The sequence below is a fragment of the Solanum pennellii genome, chromosome 11, assembly GCF_001406875.1.
Source record: "Solanum pennellii chromosome 11, SPENNV200".
Taxonomy (NCBI): Eukaryota; Viridiplantae; Streptophyta; class Magnoliopsida; order Solanales; family Solanaceae; genus Solanum; species Solanum pennellii.
Genome location: NC_028647.1, coordinates 17,606,248 through 17,616,720, shown reverse-complemented (window position 1 = coordinate 17,616,720; position 10,473 = coordinate 17,606,248). Strand labels below are relative to the sequence as shown.

At 33.1% G+C, this 10,473-nt stretch overlaps 1 pseudogene; it reads right to left on the bottom strand.

Moving 5' to 3' along the window:
- Nucleotides 1–508: 508 nt before the first annotated feature.
- Nucleotides 509–7,692, bottom strand: LOC107003717 (annotated as a pseudogene).
- Nucleotides 7,693–10,473: the final 2,781 nt, after the last annotated feature.

Below are 10,473 nucleotides of genomic sequence, written 5' to 3'. Positions count from 1 at the left end.
ATATATATATATATATATATATAAGATGACAAAGTCAGTCTGCTCTTCATATTGAAAAGTTTTGAAAAAGAGTAGTGATGGATGAGATTGAATTGATATGCAGATAGCAGAAAATGAGAGGTTGCAGGAACTAAGTATGATGCCCTCTGGATCTGGTGGGGAAGAGTATAATGCATTTCAACAATATTTAGCAAGAAATATGCTACAACTCAACATGACGGAAACTACACTACCATCTCATGATCCTTTATCTCCTGATCACAAAAAGACTCATCTCCAATTTCACTGAACCAAGTATCTCTTTATTCTTATGTTTCAATAGGGGGAAAACATAAGAATCATCTACATCATCAAAACATAAGAATTCTTATGATGCACCAATCACCAAGTCAATCAGAGCCAAAAGCATGGGAGGAAAAAAAAACCTACACCATAATTCATCCTTGAGCTATTTCTGGTTGCAAGTCATGACAGTATCCAACTGAATTATTTACATTATCAAGAAGTACTACTCTCTTCTATGGAAGGAGTAGTAAAGGAGTTGAATCACAGTGTAAATCATCCACTTGCGAATCTCCTCATCTGATTTCTTCTGTGCTTTATTTGCACTTAATTCAGTCTTCAACCAAGCAGCCTGCTCTTTGGCCAATTGATTTTCAACCCTACAGAGCTTTGACTCAACCTGTCAAACATTAGGTAGGTAAATACAAAGCTCAAAGGCACTATCTAGCTATAACATTGCCAGAGCTAATTCATGGACTACACTGTAATTCCCTAGCACCAGAATACTGCATACAACTCAACAGAGTTGTCTTCGTATTTGATTTTTCAAAAAAGTACTTTACCATAATTATCAATCCATAGCTATGTTTATTAGTATAAAATTGGGAAAACAGTTTACATGTATATTATTTTTTCCGGAATTGAATTAATTCATTTACGAAATTAAAACAAAATTTGCAATTTGACCCTTGTTGAGTGAAACACGTTATCTACTTTGGGGGACAGGGTTCGATAATCACTACACAGTATATGATGATCCAACTCAATATGCCAGGGGAAGTCCAGAAACAAGTAATCTAGAAAGTAAGGAAGATTGGTTTGTGTCTATGGTGCCTTTGGCCAAATCTAATATCTTACCATGCTTTCCCACCAGAAAAGTAGTACCAATCAGAATTTCTTCGACGAAACTTTGTATAACTAAAGAATTTTATTATTCTAAACAAACTAGTGGAAGATAGTCACTAGCTCATTCCCTTGCTAGTACTAAAAATGTATTGCATAATTAGCAGCAACATTAGCATTTGGCAATAGGATATACAAAAGCAGATAACTGACTGATGAATTCATTTTCTAAGTAGCAAAAGAGTTCAATAAAGATTAAACATACCACTGCAGTTATTTGCTTAAGTTGCTCTTCATACGACTTCTGCATTTGTTCCATCAATTCTAGTTACTCTTGGTTAGAATATCCCTCCAAGGAATTAACCTCGTTTGCCTGGTTATGAAGTTTGGTAGCTCCTTTCTATAAATGAAAACATTGCAATTACCAAGTAAGCCCAATTGCTGGATAAGTACAGAGGACAATGGAACTGTTGAAAGTGCATACCTTCAATTCCTTGCACAAGTCATTTGTATAAGGTTTTCCACCATTAATCTCTACGACCACATTTACCAGGAAAAGTAGTTGTGTCAATTGGTCTGCTTTCTTCAAAGGATCTCCAGTCTTGTTATCGAAAAGCACTTTCCTATTTCCACACATCGTGAGGGTATTCTAGATCATCAGAGAAAATACTTTTAGTTAAAAATATCCCATACTTGCACAAGCTTGAAGAGAGAAAACAATAACCTATAAAGCCAACTGAAGTTTGATGGTTGAATTTTAACTATAAATCTTGCTCTATTAGTAGAAAATTTCCTTTTCCTCATCTTTTTAAATAAGAAAGAAATTTTTTTATCAATCACAAAAGTTCAAGATCCATTGTATTTTTTTCTCCCCATATTCTTGTCCTTTCCCTTTAACACTGTCTTCTTTCACATCTAAACTTTGAAAAGAAAAAAGAATAACCTGATCAACGCAATCAAAGTACCTAGCTCTGTTTAGTAGAACTTCTTTCCTTTCTCTTTTTCCTTTGTTCATTTATTCCTTTTTTGGTTATAAAGTCATAAATCTAGTGAGATGGATCTTAATCTTTATCCTTTTACCATACAACCTCAATGAGCAATATTACTATCAATTCTTGCTTCTACCTGTCCTTACCCTCAAAAGAAAACACTTTTTGTTTTGCAATTTTTTTCCTCACATGTACTAGATTCATCCCACAAGCTAATGTTTCTAAGCTAACAAGCCAAAGCACATTCTTCCCCACCAGAGTTCTATCAATCAAGGTGTAGAAATCTCAAAAAAAAAAAAAAAGACGAGACGTTTTTAACAAATTTTCTAGTTACAAATACATTTACAAATAAAATCAAACAACTTTTTGGAAGTTAGATTGTAATAGCATGTTTGGTCAAAGCTTCTAAATCAACTTAATTTAGAGGAGTGTTCTTTACGAAAAAGTACTTTTGATGAGAAATAGACTGTGTTTGGCCAATATATTTAAAGTACTTTCAACTTTAAAAGTATTTTGAAGCAACAATTAGTGTTTGATCAAACTTTTTAGCTTCTAAGTGTCTGTTTCGCTAAGCTTATAAAAAGTCAAGTATAAGTCAAAAGCTAAAAGTCATAAGAAGGGAGGGGATACCCTACTTTTAGCTTTTCTAATTTTAAAACTTTTTTGGCATAAAAATATGGTTAAAAACACTTTTTAACTTTTCCAAGCACTTTCAAAATTAAATAAGGACTTAAAAAGCTAAAAAATTCAAAAATAAGCTAAATCCAAACACCTCCTAAGTGATTTTTTCTGAAAAGTGCTTTTCAAAAAAGTGCTAAAAAAAGGTTCTTTTTTTAGCTTATTAAAAATAACTTTCTCACTCCTCTGAATCACTTATTTCTCCCAAAAGTTTGGTGTATATATATATATATATATATATAGAAAGTACTATTAGCCTAGAAAAAGCTTGGTGAATCAGTGTATAAGAATTCAGATTATCTTTAAGCACATTTTACCTTCAAAAACTCGGAGCATCACGACCTAAGTAGTCATCCAGGGTTTCATTATTGTCTTCAAGATCATCCCCACCGGTGAAAACCAAAATCATGTAATCACTGATTTTGCTCCCAAAGAACTCCCTCAGACTCTGGACTGCTGCTTGTTCTTCTCTTGAAAAGCGAGTTCGCACAGATAAAACTACTAGAACAGCATGAATTCCATCCTTGGCAATATTGATGCATTTAACAATTTCTTTTCCAACGAATTCTGGTTCAGAGAAATCAAACAATCCTGCAATTTTGATGAAGTCAGCTATTTATACTTTATGTAATCAGAAAACAGATCAAGATCCGATAAAGAGCAAATTCATGTCTTTTTACACGTGTGGAAATTTTTAGTGTTTAGTCACCATTGTTCTATACGTTAACATGGTTTGCAACTATGATGCAACACGCTTTATCAGTGTCTTTAGACAACTCAGGAACAATTAATAGCATATGAGGAACGAAGGACAACAAAGTAAAATTGTAATCCTAGAAATTTATGAAGAACGCTAATAAATTAGTTTGCATACTTTAACAAAACAAGATACTTTAACATCCTATCAATTTACATACTTCAACACCACCCTCCCCAGACCCCTCTAACAGGATTACACTAGGTACGTTGTTGTATTTTGAAAAAAACAAGTTATATACTCACAGTTCCGAGATTAAACCAAGGCAAATTCTAAATGCTTATAAAGCTCTTTCATGTTGTCTTTTTATGTGTGCCAAAATTTGCATTGATTTATTTCAGTATTATAATTCTTAAGACCATGCTAAAGCATATCATGAGTATAAAAAGTATTCTTACATGTCAATCAAACACGAATATAAAAGTACTCTACATGTCAGTCAAACACAATGCAAATATAGATACTAACATTTTGTAAATAAATCTGCATAAAATTCACTTACAATTAAAGCAAAAATGATTCTTAAAAAAATCATTAGTAATAAGCATCATTCAGTGTGCGTCTGTGCGACTTAGTTAAACACTAATTTCACTACTGTATCAAGTATTTGGTTATACTAAGTACACTGATATAGCTTATTGCAGTAAAGAAGGAAACAAAAGTCTATGCGTAATCCTGGAGTATCAATCACATCAAGTATTTTGTTATCTTTCTAGGATAGTCCTCTGTAGTTCACAAGTACTTGTCACACTAGCTGAGCAAGAGATTGACTTCAATGCCTTTCTTCCAACAATACTATTCCCTGTGGCACTTTTATCATTACCTGTACATCCAATCAAAACCAGTTTCTGAACTCCATTTGTAGAATCACGATTTATCGCACTTTCACCCATCTTTTCTTATTCAATCAAACAACATTAAATGAAGGATCAGTTGGGTTATGGTGAAACAGTAGGGTAAAAACATATATTTTTTTAGCTACTTTAGTGAAATTCCTAATAACTTTTCTCTGTCTTTTTGAAATTAACATTTTTAATCAAAGTTCAAGAGCGAGAAATACCTAGAATAGATCGATAGAAAAGTTATTAAGGATTTTATACTATTGCATGAATAGTGTATATATATATATATACACACACACACGCACAACTTCTTTGGGTATCAACACGTGCATTTCAACAAGATCTCGAAATGCAAATACATTCAACACAATAACAGAATGAACAAAGCTATGAAATGAGAAAATAAACTAAAGCAGATTCTGAGATATATATATACTTTTTTTGGGTATCAACGAATGCACTTCAACAAGATCTCAAAACGCAAATACATTCAACAAAATGAAAAAACGAACAAACGTATTAAATTGAAAGATAAATTGAGCAGATTTTGAAATATATATAAATTTCTTTGGGTATCAAAACGTGCACTTCAACAAGATCTCAAAACGCAAATAAATTCAACAAAATGAAAAAATGAACAAACGTATGAAATGGAAAGATAAATTGAAGCAGATTCTGAAATATACATAAAATTTTTTGGGTATCAAAACATGCACTTCAAGAAGATCTCAAAACGCAAATACATTCACCACAATAAAAAAAATGAACAAACGTATGAAATGGAAATATAAATTGAAGCAGATTCTGAAATATATATGTACAGTTCTTTGGGTATCAACGAACGCACAATAAGATCTCGAAAGGCAAGATACATTCAACACAATGAAAAACAGAACAAACCTATAAAATGGAAAGATGAATTGAAGCAGATTCTGAAATATATATGCACTTTTTTGGGTATCAACGAATGCACAACAAGATCTCGAAACGCAAATACATTCAACACAAAGAAAAACCAAAAAAACCTATGAAATGGAAAGATAAATTGAAGTAGATTCTAAAAAATATATATACACTTCTTTGGGTATCAACACGTGCACTTCAACAAGATCTCGAAACGCAAATACATTCAATACAATGAAAAAACGAACAAAGCTATGAAATGAAAAGATAAACTAAAGCAGATTCTCAGATATATATACACTTCTTTGGGTATCAATGAATGCACTTCAACAAAATCTCGAAACGCAAATACATTCAACAAAATGAAAAAACGAACAAACGTATGAAATGAAAATATAAATTTAAGCAGATTTTGAAATATATATAAACTTCTTGGGTATCAAAAGATGCACTTCAACAAGATCTCAAAACACAAATACATTCAACACAATGAAAAAATGAACAAACGTATGAAATGGAAAGATAAATTGAAGCAGATTCTGAAATATATATAAACTTCTTTGGGTATCAAAATGTGCACTTCAACAAGATCTCAAAACTCAAATACATTCAACACAATGAGAAAACGAACAAACGTATGAAATGGAAAGATAAATTGAAGCAGATTCTGAAATATATATAAACTTCTTTGGGTATCAAAACGTGCACTTCAACAAGATCTCAAAACACAATGAAAAACGAACAAACGTATGAAATGGAAAGATAAATTGAAGCAGATTCTGAAATACATATGTACACTTTTTTGGGTGTCAAAGAACGCACCACAATATCTCGAAATGCAAAATACATTCAACACAATGAAAAACCGAACAAATCTATGAAATGGAAAGATAAATCGAAGCAGATTCTGAAATATATATACACTGTTTTGGGTATCAACGAATGCACAACAAGATCTCGAAACGCAAATATATTCAACACAAAGAAAAACTGAACAAACCTATGAAATGGAAAGATAAAGTGAAGTAGATTCTGAAAAATATATGTACACTTCTTTGGGTATCAACACTTGCTCTTCAACAAGATCACGAAACGCAAATACATTCAATACAATGGACAACCAACAAAGATATGAAATGTAAAGATCTCAAAACACAAATACGTTCAACAAAATGAAAAAACGAACAAAAGTATGAAATGGAAATATAAATTGAAGCAGATTGTAAAATATATATAAACTTTTTTGGGTATCAAAACGTGCACCTCAACAAGATCTCAAAACACAAATAAATTCAACACAGTGAAAAAACTAACAAACGTATGAAATGGAAAGATAAATTGAAGCAGATTCTGAAATGTATATAAACTTCTTTGGGTATCAAAACGTGCACTTCAACAAGATCTCAAAACGCAAATACATTCAACACACTGAAAAAACGAACAAACGTATGAAATGGAAAGATAATCGAAGCAGATTCTGAAATATATATGCACACTTCTTTAGGTATCAACGAACGCACAACAAGATCTCGAAATGCAAAATACATTCAACACAATGAAAAACCGAACAAACCTACAAAATGGAAAGATAAATTGAATCAGATTTTGAAATATATATACACTTTTTTGGGTATCAACAAATGCCCAACAAGATCTCGAAATGCAAGTACATTCAACACAAAGAAAAACCGAACAAACCTATGAAATGGAAAGATAAATTGAAGTAGATTCTGAAAAATATATATACACTTCTTTGGGTATCAACACATGCACTTCAACAAGATCTCGAAACACAAATACATTCAATAAAATGAAAAAACGAACAAAGCTATGAAATGGAAAGATAAATTGAAGTAGATTCTGAAATATATATATATACACTTCTTTGGGTATCAACACGTGCACTTCAACAAGATCTCGGAACGCAAATACATTTATTAACACTCATAATTAACTCATGTACATTACTTATTTCAAGTTAGTTAGTTAGTTGTATTTCCATTTTATAGTTGGTATTGTAATAGTTAGTTACATAACAAACTAGTTAGTTAGTTAGTTATTTTCTTTCCACTAGTTTGATCCATCTAGTCACATGTATATATACACTTCATGAGTGATGAATGAAGGTAATCAAACACTTCACAATTCAATCACAAAGCCTTGCATTGCAGTCTTTATTTTCCAGTTTCGTTTGGGGAAGTTTGTAGCTTCATCAATGGCTGCTCATGCTGCACTTTGAAGATCTTAACATGGTATCAGAGCACACGGTTAATTGCTCTTTTCTTCTTCTTTTGGTTACTCGTTTTGATTGATTCTCAATTGATAACAAAGTTGGAAGTTACTGTGTTTGTTACACTTTCTGTTTTTCTGAAAGTTCATCTGCGATCTGTTTCTTTTCTTTATCGAGTAGTTCATAATAGTCATTGTTGTAATGGCCATCGAAACTACTACATCCACATCTGCATCTGAGGGATCTGTCATATCTGGAAGTGATGCCAATGGTGTTCTGTATGTGCATCCTTCAGATAATCCAGGAATGATGCTTGTCCCTGTTCAGTTTGATGGAACAGGATATAGGACTTGGAGAAGAGGTGTTATGAGGGCATTGTCAGTGAAAAACAAGTTAGGGTTCATTGATGGAAGTTGTGAGAAACCAATCAGCACCAATTCACCTCTGTTACGTCAATGGCAGAGGTGTGATGATATGGTGACATTTTGGATTCTGAACTCTTTAATCAAAGAAGTTTCAGACAGTGTGGAGTATGTAAGCAATTCTGCTGAGTTGTGGAAGGAGTTGGAAGACAGGTATGACCAAACCAATGGAGCAAAGTTGTATCAAATTCAAAAGGAGATCAATGATCTCACACAAGGAGTTTTGGACATTACTGTATATTACACAAGGATGAAGAAGTTATGGGAAGAATTGAATACTTTGAATGTGAAGAATCACTGCAGTTGTGTCTGTGTGTGTGGTGCAAAGGATAGTATATTCAAGGCTGAACAAGATAGGCGCCTGATTCATTTTCTTATGGGGTTAAATGAAGTGTACACAGTGATAAGAGGAAACATTCTCATGATGAATCCTCTTCCTTCTATGGGACAGGCTTTCTCATTGTTAATCCAAGAGGAAAAACAAAGAGAATTCAAACCTATTGGTAGAATGTCTACAGATTCTGTGTCTTTGAATGTTAAAGCTGTTGATAACAAAGGGCATGGAGGAAGACCTTTTAGAACAAATTTTCAAGGAAATAGCTATGGAAATAGCTATGGAAATTATGGTGATACTAACAGTAGTTCAGGAGGAAATCACTATCAAAGTAACAACACTAACAGGAATGTCATAGTGTGTGACTATTGTAAAAGGGCTGGACACATCAAGGATAAATGTTACAAGTTGCATGGGTATCCCCAAAACAATAACAACCAAAATAATAGATCAGGAAGTTACAATGGTGGCCAGAATTTTAGACAACAAGGCTCAAGCTACAAAGGAAGGAGAGTGGTAGCAAATGTACATGGTTCTGTTGGTGATGTGGTATCTGCAAATGGAGAAGAACAATCACAATCTCAAGGTGATGTGTTAAAGAGTGTTAACTTTACGAAGGAACAATATGGACAGATCATGAATCTGCTGCAACATTTCAAAAATGAGAATGTGGGAGAAGATACTGCTGTCAATAATACTTCTGGTGTGGCTGCTGGATCAATGAACTTTGCAGGTATTGTGGTTTGCTCTTCCTCTATTGTTTTTGACAATCTATCATGCAAATGTTTTGAGTCAAGTGCTAACTTGTGGATCATTGACTCAGGAGCATCAAACCACATAACTTTTAGTAAGAATTCTCTAATCAATATCAAAACTTTGCCTACTCCTATACTAGTTTCTCTTCCAAATGGATACAAGGTCAAAGTAACAGAGTTTGGAGATGTACCAGTCACATCTAATATTACTTTACATCAAGTCTTATATGTGCCTTCTTTTAAGTACAATCTAGTTTCAGTCCATTCACTAACTAATACAATGAAATGCATAGTCATGTTCACTAATGCATTGTGTCTATTGCAGGCCCCTTTAGTGAAGAGGCCACAGGTTCTTGGTAATTGTAGAGATGGGCTTTACTTCTTATGCACAAAATGCTTGAAGACATCTGAAAGAGTCAATACATGCCAAATATGTTGTTGTTTTCCAAATAGTAGCCCTTTTTCTAGTTCCATTAGAGGTGAAACATGTAATTCTTTTCCTGCTAAATCCTATTCTCCTGATCAATACAAAGTGTTAGCTTCTAATTCTGTTCCTTTTAATTCTTTTAGTCATGTTATGGCTGATCACAACTCTGGAGATAATGTAGACTTGTTGTGGCACAATAGACTTGGCCATGTACCTTTTGTTAAGATGAAAAATATCATTGGATTACCAGTCAATTTTTCTTCCAAACAACCTTTCTGCTGCAATATTTGTCCAATGTCAAGACAACAAAGGCTACCTTTTAGTCATAGCACAAGCCAAACCAAATCTATTTTTGAACTGCTACATATTGATTTATGGGGACCCTATCATGTATCCACTTATGACAACTACAAGTATTTCATTACTTTGGTAGATGATTATAGCAGATCAACTTGGACACACCTCTTAAGTACTAAGAGCAATGCTCTACAAGTTTTGAAAAATTTTATAGTCATGATAGAGAATCAGTTTAGTACCACTCTTAAAAACATTAGAACAGATAATGGGCTAGAGTTTAATAATAATGAAACACATCAGTTTCTTTTATCCAAAGGAATAGTTCATCAGAAAACTTGTCCATATACACCCCAACAAAATAGTGTAGTGGAGAGAAAACATAAGTATTTGTTGGAAACAGCTAGAGCTCTTTTGTTTCAATCTAAACTACCTATAAGATACTGGGGAGAGTGTGTTCTAACAGCTACACATATTATTAACAGACTACCATCGAGTTATTTGAGAAATAAGTGTCCATATGAGGTATTATACAATAAGAAACCAAACTATAGTCAGCTTAGATCTTTTGGTTGTCTTTGTTACCCTACTGTGCCAAAGGTACTTAGAGATAAGTTTGAGCCAAGGACTACTCCACATGTTTTCTTAGGATATGTTTTTGGAACTAAAGGCTATAAGGTAATGAATCTAGCTACAAAGAAGTTATATATCTCCAGG